The sequence below is a fragment of the Berghia stephanieae genome, chromosome 1, assembly GCF_034508935.2.
Source record: "Berghia stephanieae isolate SIO BIC M18660-M18661 chromosome 1, UCSD_Bste_1.3, whole genome shotgun sequence".
NCBI lineage: Eukaryota > Metazoa > Mollusca > Gastropoda > Nudibranchia > Aeolidiidae > Berghia > Berghia stephanieae.
This window is the reverse complement of record NC_088360.1, coordinates 75,804,446-75,824,445: the sequence shown is the minus strand read 5'-3', so window position 1 is coordinate 75,824,445 and position 20,000 is coordinate 75,804,446. Positions and strand designations below refer to the sequence as shown.

The window sequence follows — 20,000 nt, the reverse complement described above, 5'->3', positions numbered from 1 at the left end:
ATTTAAAATTAGATTACTTTTCCCATGAGACTATTGCCTCGATTCCATCATGTAGTTACCTAAATCGAGTAGAAATCAATAACGCCGTCCCTTTTCTTTAAATCCATTTGTAAAACCATTTTACTGCAATCTGGAAAAAAAGATGGGAATCTGATAGGCTAAACAACTTTACCCGTCCTTATCCGTATCCATCGTTAGCTATCTGAATAGGGAACTTCTGATTTTTTCTCTTTGTGAAAATCAACGAAAACTAAAACCGTTATATAGTGTAATATCCACTAAACATGCTCAAAGCGCTTGATACGTGGTCCCTAGCTAACAGCAACACGTAACATGTATAGGACGAGACATGGCGCCTGTTAGGCGATATTACAGTTTTTCCGACAAAGCTGTTAACGACCAGGTACTCATTTGGTATGGTGAAAGCATGTGAGTAAAGAGTCTTTTCCAAGGACTCAATAATGCGCCTCTCAGAGCGGGACTCGAACCCAGGACCTTCCGATCTGAAGGCGAATGTCATACCACAGGACCACAAAGCCGCACAACGCATAGAATCAAATGTGAGTCGTCAATCTGGTATGATATTGGAATAAAGTAGACGAACACATACACACACAATATCTCTCTCACACACATAAACACACACACACACACACACACACACACACACACACATTTCTAATATACGTTGAGATCATTTCGATATTTGGTATTTTTTCCATGTTTTTAAGATTTTAGTAAATTTTGTATTGATTTTAGAATTCATCAATTCTTTAGGGAGCTCATTCTACAAATAAACGGCGGAGGGAAAGATAAAGTGTAGGCGGGTGTCTGCTCTTTTTGTTTGAATTGATCATTTGTCTTTATGTCCTCTTGCTTCTAAGCTACTTCAGGATATTTACCAACACCACTACTACACAGTCTTTACTCTTCTAAAAAAAGAAATGTAAAATATTTAAACATTTATCAAGAGGAAGCAGACCAGCAAAAAATGCTGCTTTTAACCAGTTAATTAAGTTAACTGCGCACGCTGGGAAAAAACCTCTTATTTAAATATTTGGCCAGAAAACTCGTCCTTCAAATATCGATCGATTTACATAACCTCATCTTGGCAAACATTCTCAAACCTGAAATTCGCGAAATCGCAGGTTTAAGGATTTTTGCCAAGATGAGGGTTATTTAAATCGATCGGTATTGAAGGACGAGTTTTCTGGCCAAATTTGTTAAACGACCTTTTTGTAAATACGGGTTTTTCTAGAGTACTGCAGTTAACTGGTTAAGAATGACAAAATGTTATTTTAAAACCTCAACAAGGCTAAAATGATTTTGATTTTTCTAGGTAGCATAACCTTCAAGTGCATCAAATCAATGGCGACCTATTATGACCTACTCTTTCTGAGCATTGGATCACAATAAACATGAAGCTTTTAATGAGATGGCAATAGGAAACAAAAGTGTGATGTCAAAATACTGGCTGCAATCTCATTGGAAGTGTAAAACCAGTCTTTCGCAGGACGGGATACATACTTTTTGTAACTGATTTTCTGGTTTCATAATGATGGCATCTTCTTTTCTAGTCGAAATAAATGCTGATCGTCAATAAAGATCATCCATCCTCGCTCTTTTACGCCCCATAATCATAAGAATCTACCTATACATTCTATCTACTACAAAAATAGTTATGCCGCTTTATGATTCAATATGTAACCTATTCATTGTTTATTTTTCTCTCCGGAATACTGGTTACACACTTCCAATGAGTTTTTAACGGGAAGGGAGGACGTTATGACGTCACACCCTCTCTGTCCTATTTTGCTACAAATATTTAAATATTATAATATTCTCTCCCAAGGTTTGAAAGCTGCTCACACCGAATACTCTAAACCAATAGCCGAGCCATTTTCCCGAGAGTTAGAATCCTTCATTGACGACCAGTTATGATCCAACGAATTATCATAATTCAATTTATTAAGCATACCAGAGATTTGGAACTTCCAGAAAAAAGCTCACGCGTTGAGAAAAATTCTTTTATTCTCTGTTAGCATTTTTATCAGTTTCGTAAAAACACGTCTTTTATGTCCGAATTTTACTATAAAATACACCAAATCTAAGATGACCAATTCAAGGCAGTGCTCATAAATTTGGGTTTTGGATGATTTACATACTTTCAGAACACGATAAGATAGACCATTTGCTATTGTATCACACAGAAATGTTATTTTATATACGAACACCTCGATTTAGACAAGGGTCACTTTTTGACCTTCCTTAAACAAATTATGTAAAGAAGAACGACTTGCAATGTCAGGAATGGAATGTTGAAGTTCAACTGTATCTACTACTTTGAAAATAAATGAGTCATTATCGGCATCGATCCAGGATCCAGTCGAGATTTATTTCTGAATCTCTATCCACCCAGAAGTAATTGGGTAGCTAGATCTGTTAGATCTGGCGAAAGTAATTTGCGATTAACTAGCAAGCTAGTGCTTATTTCCGTTTAGTACTATAGAAATCGGGATAAACTTTGGTTCCTTGGGCTTTATAGCTCCGAAGAACTTTTTGTTAAAATTACATTATCTGGCATATCGTTGGAGCATTACAGAAAATTATAATCATCATAATCATGCTTGTTTCGGCTTTTCGTAAAGTCCGTCCATGGGCAAATCTAAAAGTAAGGGAACTGGTACTAGCTGGTTTTACTATCTAGTGTAAGATAAGACTCTGAAAAGGTGTTTATCATTTATGAAACACTTTCAGACCAAGTAGAAAAGAAACACAATATAAAAATCTTCCAAAATTTTCAGGCTGCTACTACTGAGGCTTATGTAAATGTTGCTGCTCGAAGCTCAATGAAATAAATAATAATGTGAAATTTAATGAAAGCTTCAATTTAACTTCAAAAACAGATCAAATGAACGTTTCGGGTTTCCCCTTTATCAACAAAACAGGATGAATGAAACACTACAGATGAACGAGATAATGCGGCAATGGCGTTGTTAACGAGTCTGAGTATTTGGAATAATGTTTTTTTTTAGCCTCACTCCGACGTGCACTACAAGCATAGAGCATATTTTTGTTGGCCAGAAAACTTACTCTAAATATCCTTGAAATGGACCCCATCTTCTCAATAAGTATTAAACTGGAGAGCTCCAAAACCAGCATTTTTATCATTACCCAGGACGAAGACTCACAGAGGATGTGGCAGTTTATTGATTTCTATGTATCTTCTTCTCCCATCACTTTTATGCCCAGACTCTATTGCCAAATCTGGTCTATTTTTATAAATTGTCTGTAGCTTAATCCAGAATGTTACAGGCAGGTCACGTAACTATATTTACATGTCTAGCAAATAGGATACGTGTGACTCACTGTTTCAGATAGATTTTTGATACAAAAACGAGTAGGATTAGAAAACTTAATAACTTAACGACATATTATTACACAATTATGTAAATATATCTACCAAAGGGTGCGTTATCCTCATAATTATTTTTGGGTTTTTATCTTCCATTGCTATTTGATTTTGACAATTCACAACAGGTTAGTAAGTAAAAGTAATGCTTCTTCTAATAACACAGTTTTTAAAGCAAGTTTAAGGAATTCTTTATGTAAAAACAAAAAATGCAATTTGAATTTTAAAAATCGGTACTACCTTAACTGTTAGGGTCGTTTACTGAAAACTAAAATTGACTGAAAATCTTAACGAAACAAAATTTTAGATAATTTCCTATCATTTGCTATCTTATTTTCTCCTTTGCATTAATTGATTGACATCATCTCAGTTGATAATCCTATCTATCTACATTTTGTTGGGGTTTTTTGTTGTTGTTTTTTTTGTGTGCGATTTTTTATTTTGGATAATATGTCACGATTCTGAAAAATTAATTTGAATTGAAAACGGCTAGAAAAACAAAATTAGAAACTTAAATGATGTAATACACTTATATTAATACTCCTTCTCAATGGGGCGTATTCACTCGGCTTAAAAATCACAATCTGGACATTCAAGTCAATTTTATGCAACAAATACACCCCGACCGACTAGTTCTAATTTGTGGATCTAATAACCTAAATAGTTATGGTCTCATTGTTGGAACTGAAAAACTCTCAAACCAACGCAAAATATGGACCATTACAATGTTAAAATAAGCCCATAAATATATTCGTCCGGTTATCAAACCTTCAAATAAGTTCACATCGCCCCGGATTGAGGGGGAAGAGGAGGAGGCAGAACGGAGGAAGAGGAGTACTCCACACAATATTTCTATATTTTTAGTAACACTGGGATATTTGTTAATTGTAAAAAGGTGCCTCTACATTTATTTCATATGCTTAATTAGAGCCATAATGCTTAATCAATTTCTCAAGCAGGCCAACTTCCTCCAATTAATTTGATATCGTATACTGTTCGCGGCTTCCTGTCTTACTTGCAATCATATTCCACCGTGTGCCAAAGAAATCACCAATAAATAAATAAACTGATTAATTAATAGAGACGAGTTGAATTTTAAATGGAGATTGTTAATGATATCGTATTAAATGCTGTGATTTTTCTTATTCTTGTTAAGCCTAATATATCTTATAAAAATGGCAAACAATAGTTTTTCTACTCGGCATATAGGTATTGAAATGCTCTACCTAAACATATCAGGCAAACTGACAATATAGACACCTTCAAATCCAGACTAAAATATTAACTTTTAACTTTTGTGATTCTTGTGTGACATTCCAAATTGTAGATATTTAATTTAGAATAGTCTAACGCATTGTAGTTGATGTGTGCAGGCTGAAGATGAACGCGTAATAACATTTTTATATCTGAGAGAGAGAGAGAGAGAGAGAGAGAGAGAGAGAGAGAGAGAGAGAGAGAGAGAGAGATTGATCATGTAAAGCACATTGAGCTTGTACAGACGAGGAAAGGCGCTATAACTGTAATCTATTATTATTATTATTATTATTATTATTATTATTATTTTATTATTATTATTATTATTATTATTTTAATTATATTATTATTATTATTATTATTATTATTATTATTATTATTATTATTATTATTATTATTATTATTAAATAAATTGATGATATTATATTATTGTCAAATTCCAGTTCCATAAAGTACATTTTAGTCGGGCTAATTTTACTACTTTTGAGAGACGGGTGACAGTTTAGATTGAATGGGGTATTCATTTATATATACAGTCATATTCAATACTTACTAATGTTAGCAAACATATTATAGTTCTTCGTGTGGCTAGATAGCTCAGTCCGTTGTCCTCTCTCTCTCTCTCTCTCTCTCTCTCTCTCTCTCTCTCTCTCTCTCTCTCTCTCTCTCTCTCTCTCTCGGCCAGACGGAGAGTGTCGTGTCAATTGGATCCTGAATTTGGCGCTGACACCGTGACTTTTTATTCTCTATTTTCATCTGTCACTTCTCCAAACCCTATTTTTCCCATCACTATTGATGCAAGTGTTTTGTTTTTGTTTTTTTTTTTTTTTGGGGGGGGGGGTTTCGGGGGGGGGGGGCTTTTTTGTTTTTATGGGGTTTTTGGGGGGGATTTTTTTGGTCTATTATATCGTGTTTTTATGAAGAAAGAAGGGATGGTCTGGAATGTTTTCAGATTCAAGCACAAAAAGCCAGCCAAGTTCGCAATTGGGATAAGACTTTTAGTAAGGTGAAACCACAACGTTGGGTTGGCGTACAGCAAGAACTTTTTTCACTGCGTAAACATTTATTATTCGTGTATCAAGTTTGTCAGAAAATTTACATTTAAAGGTGAAGTGATTTAAATTGTTTATAACTGCTATGTATAAAATTACCACTTGACATATAATATGCAGGGTCAACTTGACACCTCCCGGCTGGCTTCAATAATTCGGTAAATATTTTTGGTGCTGTTGCCATGCTATCGCTTCACAAGAGTATGGTGTTATCTAGTGATTCGATGGAGATGTCCTTCAACTGATAAAAAGATCTTTATTGTTCACAAGTCCTTATTTGAAAAAAAATCAACAATTCAGTTTATTCCATCTTTCTCTAGTACAAATGGAAGATATATTATACGCATAGCAAACATCATAATAAGTTTAGCCCCTGCGCTCATTTACTCTCTGCGAAGAACCAGTACCCCCTGGTGAGGAGACTCGTGTTCATGTAGTGATTTTTACTCGTGTTAAAATGATTTTCTGGATAAATAAATGTGTAATGTTCTGCTAATATTGTCGCTATGATCGATGTCTAAGATATCTGGGCCTCTTGTTCCACTCCCTGGTGGATAAAGCGGCTATAGATAGGTTAGTTTGTGTTTTTATTCAATCGCAAGTTTGAGAAAATACGTGACAAATTGTCTCCAAAAATGTATTATGATGGACAAGGCTGATGTTTGAGATTAAATTTCAATCTTAACTCGAACGATTCGAGTTGTAAAAAAATACCTTCATTGAGGAGAGTGGGTTTTAACTCTTTTAATTAACTGACGTCTTCTGGGAAGAAAAAAAAACATCGTATTTAAAAATTTGGCCAAAAAACTCGTTCTTCAAATTTTGATCGATTTAAATGACCCTCATCTTGGAAAAGAAACTCCCAAATCTGGGACTGCGCTTGAATTCCAGTGTTTTCAATTGCAGTAAGTCGAACTCCCAGGTTTGAGGGGTTTTGCCATGATGAGGGTTATTTAAATCGATCGATTTTTGAAGGACGAGTTTTCTGGCCAAATTTGTATATTATTCGAGTTTTCCAGAGTGCGGCAATCAACTGGTTAATAAAACGATATTGATATGACATTTTACGCATAATGCATCTTCTGGTAAAAACAACACTGCTCTGTGGCCTATCCAAATAATACGTCCATTTCCAATAGAAGAGGAAAATGTTCGTGCAAAAATACCTTGCCCATACGGAAATATTTAAGGTTGTCTGAATTCGATTTGAACTCGCTGACTTCGTCTGAAATCGTTATTAATTGCAACGAACACCTTTACACGAACATGTTTTGTAAATAATGCAGGTATTGTTTACAAGAGCAGATTATAGAGGAGAATTCTACTAGTTTGACAGATAATGACAAAACACAGTTTGGCCGGACAATTTTATGAATTGTTTACCAATAACATTGAGATAACACTCAGCATATCAAAATGTCTTTAACCTAAGATTTCTTTAAATGATTAAATAAATCTGAGATTTGAGACTTTTTGAGCAATTTTCTGAACCATCTGAATTCATCGATAAACAAAAGTTTCCCAGCCATATTAAACAATATGTGTTCTGCCGAAGTATAACATCTATAACCACCCCAGTCTCGTAAGCTTCAGGAAACATGTTGATAATAAATGATATTGACACCGAAAACAGAAGAGCTGCCAAAGAACATGTAATGTAATCAATAGGATCCCTAACCAGTGCCCGGGATTAACCAGAACGATGATTGATATAAACACAAGAATAGATGGACGTCTGTGACAGTAGAGTGCCGTAGTTCATGTGCATTTTGTACGGGGGCAATGTTTGTTGGGGTTGGGTTTTTTTCCATCACGTCACTCATATGTTGATGTTGGAGGTTCGGCGACTTACTTATTATGTGCTTTACCCCAATTAGATCATTGTGTTTACTTATTTGATTCTTTACTTGGGTGTCATCTCCAGTTGTTATCATGTATATCCACCCATCTTAGCCATGTTCTGTTCAGCGCAAAACGTCAGTTTTAATCTTAAACTTTAGAATTTTAGAATGGTTGATCTTTTTTTAAAACAAATATAAACTTAGGTCTAATATAGTAAAAGGGCGTCCAAGTAGCTTTATCGCACAGTTTCCAAGTGCTGGATACTGATACCCCCGTTATCCTAAAACGAACATAATATCATCAAAAACTCTCAGATTTTGGATTTCGAAGTTACGGTTTGAGAGTTTTTGACAAGGTGAGAATCATTGTAATCAATTGATATTTAAAACGAGTTTTCTGGCCAAACATTTTTTTAATGTGCTGTTGTTTTGTTTTGTTTTTCGGAGTGCAGTGCGACAATGAATTTAATTTCCTCGTAACTTTTTCAAGTGTTATGGGAAATAAGAAATGGCAACATCATATTTTAGAAAGCTGTCGCACCGTCCAAACTGTTGGTGGTTTGTGTGCTGAAGACATATCAAACCTTTGTATATTGATTCGTTCAATGAGACTTATGACAAACAAATTGAGCAGGATTTTGGGGCGATTTTTCTTTTCTTTTCTTTTGTGTGTCTTTTGTTTTGTTTAGTTTGCTTGTTGTTGTTTATTTTTGATTCTTTTTTTTATTTCTTTTTGGCTGCTTTTTGTTTGATTTTTTTACATCTTGTTCGATGCAAACTTGTAATTAGAAATTAGGTTTTAATTAAATAATTGCTTAATAAGTAAATGAATAAATAGATATATAAATAAATAAATAAAATCAAACACAAACAAAACATCTAATTATGAGTGGTATATATAGAACACAAAGTAATTATAAGATTCTAATCTTATTGTCAAATTATAGAAGGTACCATTTCAGCCAACTTTACTTTTTAGCGACATTTAAATTCAGAACAAAATTTTTGGCGGCTTTGTAGTCTTATGTAAACACTTGCCTTCGGATGTGTTGGTCCATGGTTTGATTCCCGCTCGATAAAATACAACATAAACGGATATTGCGTTGTAGATATATAAAAACTCAACTTTTTTGTGGTTTTAAAAATAAATCTTTTTTTTTAACATTCGCATCATCGGCTCAGCCAAGTTTATGACAAACAAATACACTGTTTAAAGAAAGAAATGGGAATGTCGATTGTTACACTTTGGGTTTTACGAGAGAATTCCAAATTATTGATATAGCTACAGAATATAAACAAGAAATGCCGAAGAACGTCAGCTCTATTTTAAAATTTTGGGTTTTACACATCAAACGGTTTTACTTATTTATCTAAAAATGTTATAATCGGTTACCCCTTTAACAGGGAGACAGTTTTATGTATGAACCAAAACTTTTCTTATTTTATAAATATCTGGTTGCAGTCACGTGATTTTTGGAATTGTTTTTACTAAGATCAGTGACACCGATGGGAACTATGCTTCATTGAAACAAGGGACATTATTGTTATCGTGTCTTTGCTAAATAGGGTTAAAGTTGCTGTGATACTAAGCTACTCGAAAGTTGTGAACGGTTAAAAAGTAATGAACCAAAATGAATGCATATTTTTCTGCCGTCTGCCTGAATTTTATGTGATGTATTAATGTGTTTATTGTTTTTGTTACTGGCTGAAGAGGGAGTATGCGCCCGAAACGTTCCGGTATTTGGTATTTTATTATATTTCGAAGTCTTTATATATATTTTTGTTCATTACTTTTTAGAGTTGATGTCAGGTAGGTGCATCATTGACTTGTTGCTTGTAAAACGTAAAATCTCAAGACGGTAAAACGATAACCTATAACGCCAATAACTAGAATGTTCTCGTAAGTGATTCAGCAGGTGGAAAGGCAATGCGTTTTTTAGGTAATGAACATTTAAAACATCCACGGTGCCAAAACAATAATGTCGTACCCTGACAAAAGAACTTTTTAACCAGTTAACCGCCATATTGCGGAAAAACTGGTATTCAAAAATTTGGCCAGAAAATTCGTTCTTCAAATATCAATCGATATAAATGGCCCTCATTTTGGCAAAACTTCCAAACCTGGGACTTCGCGAGGTCCCAGGTTTGAGAGGTTTTTTTTTTTACCAAGATGAGGGTCACTTAAATCGATCGATATTTGAAGAACGAATTTTCTGGCCAAATTTTTGAATACCAGTTTTTCTAGAGTACGGCAGTTAATTGGTTAACAATTCAGACATAAGACATACAGCTTTCACTTCTTAGATGGTTTGATTAAGAAGACTCTCATTTTGTCGAGAATAAAGTCTTTAATTCGCGACTCATTAGGAATCTTAATATCCAGATGCACGAAGAAAATGTTTCCTGGCCTCACAAAGGAAAAAGGAATTGTCTTTGTCAATATGTAACAGAGTATGACGTACTCACATTTTGATTGGCAATGCTATACTTTTTTCTTTTAGTAACGCTCAGGTAGTGTAGGGAGGGTAATAGTATTGTAAAACGATGCCAGAATGGTATGAATTATACAAACAAAACAAAGCTAATATCTATGACGCTTTCAACACTTCTGGAAATAAGTTGGGGTTTTTTTTTTCTTGATTTTTACAAATTTGTATTACCCATTTACCAAAATTTAAGATTGATTTAAAATCTTTGCTCAAAATGTTACAACTCATCAAGGAATATTCTTTGAAGCCCTACTAATCGATTATGCCGAGCTTATCCCGATTTTTGTACTAAAAGTGCTAAACATATAGATAAATACATTTTAAAGAAATTGGTTTTACAAAGGTCAATTACAAGGATGAATAAATACGCGTTATAAAATATTTTACATAATTTTATAAAGCAATATTGTAAATGAAAAAAGAAGTAAAGTAATCGTAAAGTCAACATGTTCATATATACAGGTCTGACATCCGACCTCACTTATGAGCCTAGTTTAACATTGTTGTAATGGACAAGATTTTATGTAATTTTTTTGAGATTTCCATTTCTACAATGAGCCCATAAGAAGTTGGGTTATCAGACCTGTAAATAAGTGTACGTCGATAAAAGTGCATCTATCGATTATTTTTTTAAAAAATTATTATATATTATTATTATTATTATTATTATTATTATTATTATTATTATTATTATTATTATTATTATTATTATTATTATTATTATTATCATCATTATTATTATTATTATTATTATTATTATTATTATTATTATTATTATTATTGTTATTAATTATTATCTATACATAAAATCGACATAGCACCTTTATAACAAAACAATCCGTTTTATTTTAGCGATTTTCGAGTATGTTATAGTTTATCATTGTGCATTACAATGTACAAAAGCCTGGATTAATGATATAAGACGAATCATGATGTAAAATATTTTGAAAATCACTTTCAATTTTCATGCCTTTTTATTTCAATTTTTAAAAATAAATTAAACGACAGTATATAATTTAGTGCTTGATTTATATTTCTTAAAGCCGGGGTAGTAGAGAACCCGTAATATTTAACTCGAGTTTTTATGTAGAGCAATATCCACTAAACATGCTCAATGTGCTTTACAAAGGGTTCCTGGCCAACAGCAACACAAAACATATAGAACGAGACATGGCGATATTACATTTTTTTTCCGACAGAGATGACGCTGTTTACGGCCAGTTACTCATTTTACACCTGAGTGCGGTGGGATAATGTGAGTAAAGAGTCTTTTCAAGGACTCAAGCGAAGCTCGAACCCTGTACCTCCCGATCCGAAAGCGAATGTCATACCTCAAGACCATATAGCCGCAAATATTTGGGGGGGGGGGGGCAACAAAGGCTATTGCAAACAGGTACTTATCAATTTTAATTATTATTATATTATTGTGGATATTAATAGATCGAAACGAATCTTAGAGCCATCAACGATCAAAGCAGGTGTGCGCAAATGAATCTGGCAACACATCTGCCATTTAATCTAGACGACTAAATGACGGATCATTATACACTTTCAGATTTCATAAATAATCATTCGTGTCACCTGGTTATAAAAATACCCATAATCTATGAAAGGTTTGCAAGTTACTCATATTATAACCATCTGTAAAAATAGTCTTATAATCTTTAGATTTGCTAGTAATTCTGAGATTGTTGGCAAAAAATTAACATTCGCCAGACGGAAAATGTAGGTCCCAAGCCCCTTTTTTAAAGAAAAGATTTTAGTCTTTTATGTATTCTGCATATTAGAATGACAAACGTTTAAAAATTACCAAAATTTTAAAAGTTGTTTTTTTTTTTCAATTTAATTAATTAGATTGACTGCCTATGGGAATTCTGCAAATCTTTTTTTTCCATTGAAAACAACATTATGATATCTCTTAACGGATGATATGTCGAATTCATTTAAATTGGATATGTACTTAATAACTCTAGTTCCACAAACACACAGATCAGTCTGATCTCTTGTTACTTTCATGAATAATAATCCCTGGCAGAGATTTTTTCCCTTCTTCGCCTTTTGGTCAGAATACATTCACTACAATAAATATATATATATATATATATATATATATATATATATATATACGTGTATTTGTATGTGTTTGTGTGTGTGTGTGTGTGTGTGCGCGCGCGCGCGCGTGTGTGTGAAGGCATTTTGTTAGTGTGCACTAAGAAAAGAGCCTCCATTGGATTACCAATTTGACATTGTATTACCCTCCACAATCAACGGTTCGATCCCCAGTCGAGGCGGATTTTACGGGATGATCTTTTTTTTTTTTTTTACAGTTTTCTTTCTGCTTTGTCTGTACCTTTTCAGATTCTTATCTCACACAAGTATCTACACCCGGGTTTTTTCACGGTAACTAGAACGAAGAGGCGGAGGAGTCTTTATGTACAGTTACGCGGAAGAATTATGAACTTATAGACTGGGGTGGACAAGCGAAAGCCGCTAGTAATCCTGGAAAATGGAAAAATGCCTTGAATAAATCCTGCATGTATCTCGAATATCCAGGAATGAAATCATCTGATCGGTGGTGTCCAATTATTTCACTAAATCATGGTCTTTATGAATGTCAGTCAACATCTCGACGAGTCTCGGAAAACAAAATATCACCGCTGATTACCATTCACTGTTCTCTTCTTCTTCTTCTTCTTCTTCTTCTTCTTCTTCTTCTTCTTCTTCTTCTTCTTCTTCTTCTTCTTCTTCTTCTTCTTTTTGCTTCTTTTTCTTCTTCTTCTTCTTCTTCGTCGTCGTCATCATCATCACTATCATCATCATCTCTATATTCATCTTGATCTATCCCCCTCCTTTTTTCTGTTCCTCCACCTTCTGTTCTGCCTCCACGTACTCCTGATTCCCCTACATCCCTTCTTTCCTTCTCCTCCTCTTCCTCCTTCTCTTCCTCCTCCTCCTCCTTATCCTACTTGATAAAAGTGAATAAGAAAATAAAACTTGTATAACGCAAGATCCATGAAACCTGCTTGAGGCGTTTAACGAGTGGTCCCAAAGAAACACAACACTGAACTTGAACACGAGTATGACGCCTAAAAGACGCTATTACAATTGGGGTTTTTTCAGCAGAGGCAACCCTGTTACCGGCACACACCTGAATGCGAGAAATACTATGACAAAAAGGCTTTTTTTTTTTAAAGCACTCGTTTTTGCGCTGCCCAAACCGGGACTCGAGTCAGGAACCTATCATCCGACTCGTGTCATGAAACAAGACCACAAAGCCCCATGATGTATATGATAAGCTTACATTGGAGATATGAATTAACAACAAAAATAGCGGAAAATCAATTGTGTTGAGACCTGCAAATACAAAACTGCATGCAATTAGATTGTTACCAATAAATCAGTATTTAAAATGATGCTGATTGTCTTTGGCAATGATTAAGACATCACATGTCGATTCGAAAAGATGATGAAGTATACAGTTTTCTGTTTGGGCACAGTAGTTATTATGGCTGAGGACACATTCACTTGTCGGTTCGAAAGGATGATAAAATATACAGTTTTTTCGTTGGGCACAGCCATTATTGCTGAGGAGAATCCGTCAGCAGAAAAGAAGATGGAAGGGGGAAAGGACGAAGTGAACATATTTCAGGTCTGATAACTCCAGTCACTCGGGGCTCACTGTTGTGATTGAAATCTCAAAAAGATGACGCAAAATAATGTCCCTTACAACACTGTTAAACTAGGCCCATAATAAGGTTCGAATGTCAGACCTGCATATAGTATGTATAGGTACGTCGGGAAAGGAGCAAAGGGGTAAGAGGAGGAAATCAAACTCACAGAATTTCTATTATAAAACACATCATAGATTGGTTATTTTGTTTTAATCACAGTTCGCTCATGCTTGCACCAATGTTAATTTGGGCGATGATTCAGATCTAAATTAAGCACATTCCATTTCTGTTAGCAGTCTAGCTATTTTGGGAGATAAAAAAGTAGTTCTCCAAGGCTCACGGTGCTGGAGTTTATCTCAGTTTCTATAGCATTAAACAGACAGAAACTATTGTTTGCTGTCCTTTGGATAGGACTCTAGTTTATTGATAGTTCTTTCCGACTGGTCTAACAAACCCAGCTATCCAATCACAGCCGGATGGACAAGGGGATTAGGAGAAACAAATATCTTGATTCTAATATTGATCAATGTCAGTCCCTTTTGATATGAGGCGAGTGCTCTAACACTGAGCTATCGGGACACTGATATTGAAAAAAAATAAACCCCAAAAATCTTTTATATAGTGCAAAATCCACTCGTGCCCAACGCGCTTTGCAAAGGGTTCATGATCAACAGCAACTCGTAAAATGTAGGACGAGACGTGACGCCTGTTAGGCGATATTACAATTTGTTTCAAACGACAGTGTTAATGTCCAGGTACTGCTTTTACACCAGGGCAAGGTGAGAGAATGTGAGTATAGGCTCAATTATGCGCCACTCAGAGCGGGACTCGAATCCAGGACCTTCCGATCTGAAGATTATTGTCATACCACAAGACCACACAGCAGCACAATGATGTGCTTTCCGACTAAATTCTAAAACAAAAAAGATAGAGACACAAAAATAGACTTTTCCTAATCAAACACAAATGTAACAAGTGTATTCTATACAGAATGTTCTTCAGCAAATGGTCTCTACAACACAGTGTTTAGTATTTATAGCTGTAATCAAAGCATTTCTTTAAATTTTGTGATGTAGGCTACAAAAGAAATCTGAATAAGAAAATTGTCGGTTGCTTCGTAACGAATGTGACGATTTTCCTGTGGTTGGTAAGGAGAGGGTTAACCATCTTTTCACCCTCTAAATTGGTAAGCAAGCAATAGAAGGTTGGAGGCGACAAGAGACGGATTAGATTCCTAACCAGAGGGACAGATCGTTTCCATTCTTCTGCTGTACGTGGCCCCAAATATAATTAGCGTACTTTGACTGAAGGGGTTTACATGCCAATTTAACAAACATTCTATGGAGGTCCTAGATCTTCTTGTCTCTATCATTGTGTCTCGGTTGTTGTCAAAGACATTCAACATTATTTAAAATATTGATTAATTGATAACAATTTCCGTGGAAGTATTTGCAAGCCTCAACACAAGAATTAATGGGTTTGTTTTAAATACTGATTAATTGATAATAATTTACGTGGAATTATTTGCTGGCCTCCTTGCAATAATGAAGGGCTTGTTTTTTCATTGGTGCAATGCGCTGCTTTATGGTGTTGTGGTATATGACCCTTTCCTTCGGACTGACAGGTCTCTGGTTCAAGTGCCAGTCACTCCTGGCAGCGCAAAGTTGAGTCATTAGAAAAGCTCTTTACTCACATTCTCTCACTGTACTCGGGTGTAAAACGGGTACCTTTCCTGTAATAGCATTTGCCTAAATCGAGAATAACAAATTGCAATGGTGCCTCACAGATGTCATGTCTCGTTCTATATTTCAAGCGTTGATGTTTGCACGGGACCCATTGTAATGAGCTTTGAGCAAATTTGGTGGATATTGCACTATAAGAAAGATTAAGCTCATTTCAATATCTATTTATAACAGTTCCATTTCAAAAACGAGTCAATAATAATTTGGCATCAGTCCTGTTAATAAGTACAGGTCGGTAACAGTCAGTGCGGGTCCAATAGCTCTAATTGGTAGAGCACGCGTTTCACACGGAAAGGGACCGAGATCGATCCCAAATGAAGTCAATTTTGTTTTCTCTCAGCAGTAATTTGGTACTCGCGTCTGTTAGATTCATCTGTAGAAAAGTGTTTTGTGATAGAGTAGCGTCCTTTCCAAAAGGTAGCAAGCACCGTATCTGGAGACGACCAATATCAGCACCTCTCTCTACCAATGAGAATGTCGTAAAACAAATGAATCACAAAACAATGTTGATATTATTGAAAGGACTGGTAAATATAAGACTTATTGTGACTGAAAGAGACAGAATCAACTAAGAATTCTCAGCGCAGAGATGAGAAAAACATTTGTTCTTGCTGGGAAACTGGTACATACATTTAAGTTCTATTTTTAACTCTCTCCTTACCGACTATTTGTAGGATTTTTTCAGAAAGGTCTAATATGCACAACAATGAATGTGTTTCTGCTTGCAGCTCGAAGGAAAAAATAAAGTAGAGTGTTGAATTGTAAGCTTCAATTTATTAGACGACGATAGATATGGTGAGCGCTTCGGGTTTCCCCTTTATCAACAAAACACGAGGAATAAAACACCAAGGACGAATGAGATATGTGTAAAGGGGAAACCCGAAACGTCCACAGTATCTGTCTTCGTCCAATAACCTGAAGCTTACAATTCAACACTTAACGTTATATATCCAACACATTTTTAAAATTTCAGTCAAATGTAATAAGTACATGTTATACATACTTTTGTTCAGGAAAACCCGCTTTGCAAAATAGCTTTAAGCAGCATAACCAATGTGACGATTTCTCTATAGTTGGTAAGAAGAAGGTTAAGAACTTTAATAAGCTTCAAATTCAATCAGTAACATCTGCACTATCATATAATAAAGTACTTGACTGTTCCTTTTAGTTGTGTTTCTGTTTGTAGAGTCAGAAAAAAATATTGATGTCTAACAATCATGCTACAGTGGAATGACCATAAAGTCACCTTCTGCTCAACACGTTTAATGGACCAACAGATTAATCTGAAGAATATCTCATTTGTTGTATGTCTTTCATTTGATTCTGTTTTGCATTTTTTTATAACCTCAACAATACGATTTCCTTTATTACACGTATTTAAAATGTTGGCCAAGTCTTGTTGCCCCCAAATTTTTTATTCTTTATCTAAATGCAAGTTAATTTCGCTTAAAGTCAACCAATCTTTCTGGTCCGGTGGTGTTCGCTTTATCGGGAGTCTACTGTATTTAAAACGATGATAATGTTTATATAAGCCATTGTACAGTTATTTGCTCTTCTCAATTGCTCTTTTTTTCCTTTGTGTTTATTTTGTGTGTTTATTATACTTGTTATGTGTCGATATAAAATTTTATACACCCTCACCATACACCCTTTCCACGGATGTATTCATACAAACGGCTACTTCCAGCTACAAAATATATTTTGTTATAGGCAAATATTTATTGTATACACGAGCACGTCCTCCAATGCTGTTGAATGTTTCAGCCCGGGGCGAGGCCTATAATTGAGCAATCAGCAAATCAAACAGAAATGTTTAATCTGTCTTCACAGTAAACGAGGCCGACGTGTTGCTTCGAGTTCCCTTTAATTCGAGTGTATTCCAATGATAACTGGAGATGGATTAACCAGTTAACAGTCGTACTCTGGAAAAACTCGTATTTAAGAATTTGGCCAAAAAACTCGTCCTTCGAATATAAATCTATTTAAATGACGCTCATATTGGCAGAATACTTTCAACCCGGCGCTTCGCGAAGTCCCGGGTTTCAGAGGGGTTTTTTCCAGAGCACGACAGATTGTCGATTGAGAAAAATAAACGAGATTAAATGTCATACGGGTATTATGTTTGATTGAATGAATTAGATAAGAAAAGTGAGTTTAAATGCAAAACCATCAGAATGAGGTAATTTATTAAGGTATTTGAAATTTAAGAAACAAAACCACTCTACTCACTTTAATCGATCGCTATAAACACTAATTCTAGTATGAAGTCTGAAAATGTAACCCTATATCCTATTAAAATGAATAATATTTGGTAAAAGTGTTAAAAAATATCTTGTTGTTGGGTTGTTTTATTATTTTGGTTGGGGGGGGGTTGGTGGTTTTGTATTCTTTTGATTTAAAAAAAAATTGTTGTCTTTTTTTGTTTATTTGTTTTTTGGGTTGTTTTTTTACAACAGTTGTAGGATATAACCTGAAAAGTAATGTGAGACTTTGGTTTATTTTATACGGAATTCAATCTCCTACAGTTGAAACCAGCATTATTCCTGCAACTCGTTTGAAATGCAAATACGTTTAGATTTCATTTTATTTATGATTCTTATGGAATCATACATGCGTATGAAAGGACGTGCCATTAGGAATGTTGATGATGATCAATAATGGGGACTGGGGAGATAGATGGGCCAGTTTAATCAGTTAACTGCCGCACTTTGGTAAAAAACACGTATTTAAAAATTTGGCCAGAAAACTCGCCCTTCAAATATTGATCGATATAAATTACCCTCATATTGGCAAAAACAATGAAAGCTCGTAAAGTCCTAGGTTTGATAGTGTTTTGTCAAGACGAGGGTCATTTAAATTGATCGATATTTGAAGGATGAGTTTTCTGGTCAAATTTTTAAATACATGTTTTTCCAGAGTACGGCAGCACACTGGTTAATGATGATCGTTTTATATCATTTGTAATTTTTTTTTTTTTTACATTTCACGATATTGATAATTTTGTTCAGAGAACAAATTGTAGAGCAGGCACTTATATCAGTAATGATGAGATATTATGTGTATGGAGAAGTGCCAGATGAAAGCAGAGAATAAAAATATCAGGGTGTCAGAGAGCCAAACCTGGGATTCACATAGTATATGACTGAATGATCAATGGCTAGTTCGACTAATCGCCTACCCTATCCACCTCTCTCTCTCTCTCTCTCTCTCTCTCTCTCTCTCTCTCTCTCTCTCTCTCTCTCTCTCTCTCTTCCTTACACACACACTCTCAATCCGGTATGTGTTTGTGTATGTGTCTGATTGTCTGTCTATGTATCTCTCTCTCTCTCTCTCTCTCTCTCTCTCTCTCTCTCTCTCTCTCTCTCTATCTATCTATCTATCTATCTATCTATCTATCTATCTGTCGGCTAGACGATGGGTGTCGTACTAATTGGATCCCTAGTTTTGCTCTCTGAGACCGTGAAATTCTAATTCTCTGTTTTCATCTTGCACTTTATACTTTATTTCTGATAACTTTGTTGTCCTTCGATTTATTCTCGAACTAATCTATAATAATCAAACATTTTGACTATAACGGAAGACACGTGAGTACTGACGTTTCGGGTCTCCTCTTTATCCAATGAAATGATGTAGTAACATGTAGGAAATTGAACCACCGGATTGCGTTCATAAAATTTAGTAAACATGCCCGGGAAGAGATAGCATAGGGGTTAAGGCGCTACCCAATAACCAGGAATATAAAACCTATGCAAACATTTTTTTTGTGTGAATAAGAGAGAATATAATTTCTTCCGAGGAAATTGATTTGAGCGCATCATTTTCTTCTCTGTCTTATTATTATTATTATTATTATTATTATTATTATTATTATTATTATTATTATTATTATTATTATTATTATTATTATTATTATTATTATTATTATTATTATTAACAATCGGTATGGATAAGTAAGTTAGTAAATAGATAGATAATTAATCTCTAGACACAATTATTTGCAATGCACATTGAATGAAATAAGAATAAGTTCAAAATATTGATATATAAGAAGCCGACCAGACTGCACAAGATGAGATGATAAATACGATTAAACCACAGTTTTACTTCTTGAACAGAAACAAATTCCCCGATAGGTAACCAAAAATGGATTAGTGTCTGGTTGGTCTATCTCAGAGGACACTTCGTCCATCATTACAATATCTCAGATCAGCTCTAATCTGCCAAAAACACAAAAACATTTTTTTTCCATTTTGGCCAGAAAATATTTCCCTCTATAAATATCAAAACGACTCTCAGTTTGCAAAATATACAAAAGTGCGAGTCTTTAGGTCCTCGATAAAGAACCTGAAGATTCAATTATTTAAATTTGCTTTTGATTAGATTTGATTCCTTTAGAATTGTAAATGAGTGGATTATTTGTTACCTACGTTACTCTCATTATTGTAAAACGCACAGAGCCCTTTCCATAGGGGATAAGCTATATATACATTACAAATTTATATTATTGTTAATAATGTTTTTATTATTATTTTTAGTATT

At 34.6% G+C, this 20,000-nt stretch overlaps 1 protein-coding gene across 2 annotated transcripts in view; it reads left to right on the top strand.

Annotated features, from left to right (window-relative positions):
* Positions 1–20,000, top strand: part of LOC144957269 (uncharacterized) — a 59,650-nt gene that overhangs the window by 12,938 nt on the left and 26,712 nt on the right. Inside the window, exon 1 of one of the 2 annotated variants that reach the window (XM_078888373.1) lies at positions 6,738–7,915. The exons of the other annotated variant lie outside the window; for it this stretch is intronic. The gene's annotated coding sequence lies outside the window, so the exon portion shown is untranslated. Of the gene's footprint in view, positions 1–6,737; positions 7,916–20,000 lie in introns of those variants that run through there. 2 annotated transcript variants of the gene reach the window in all.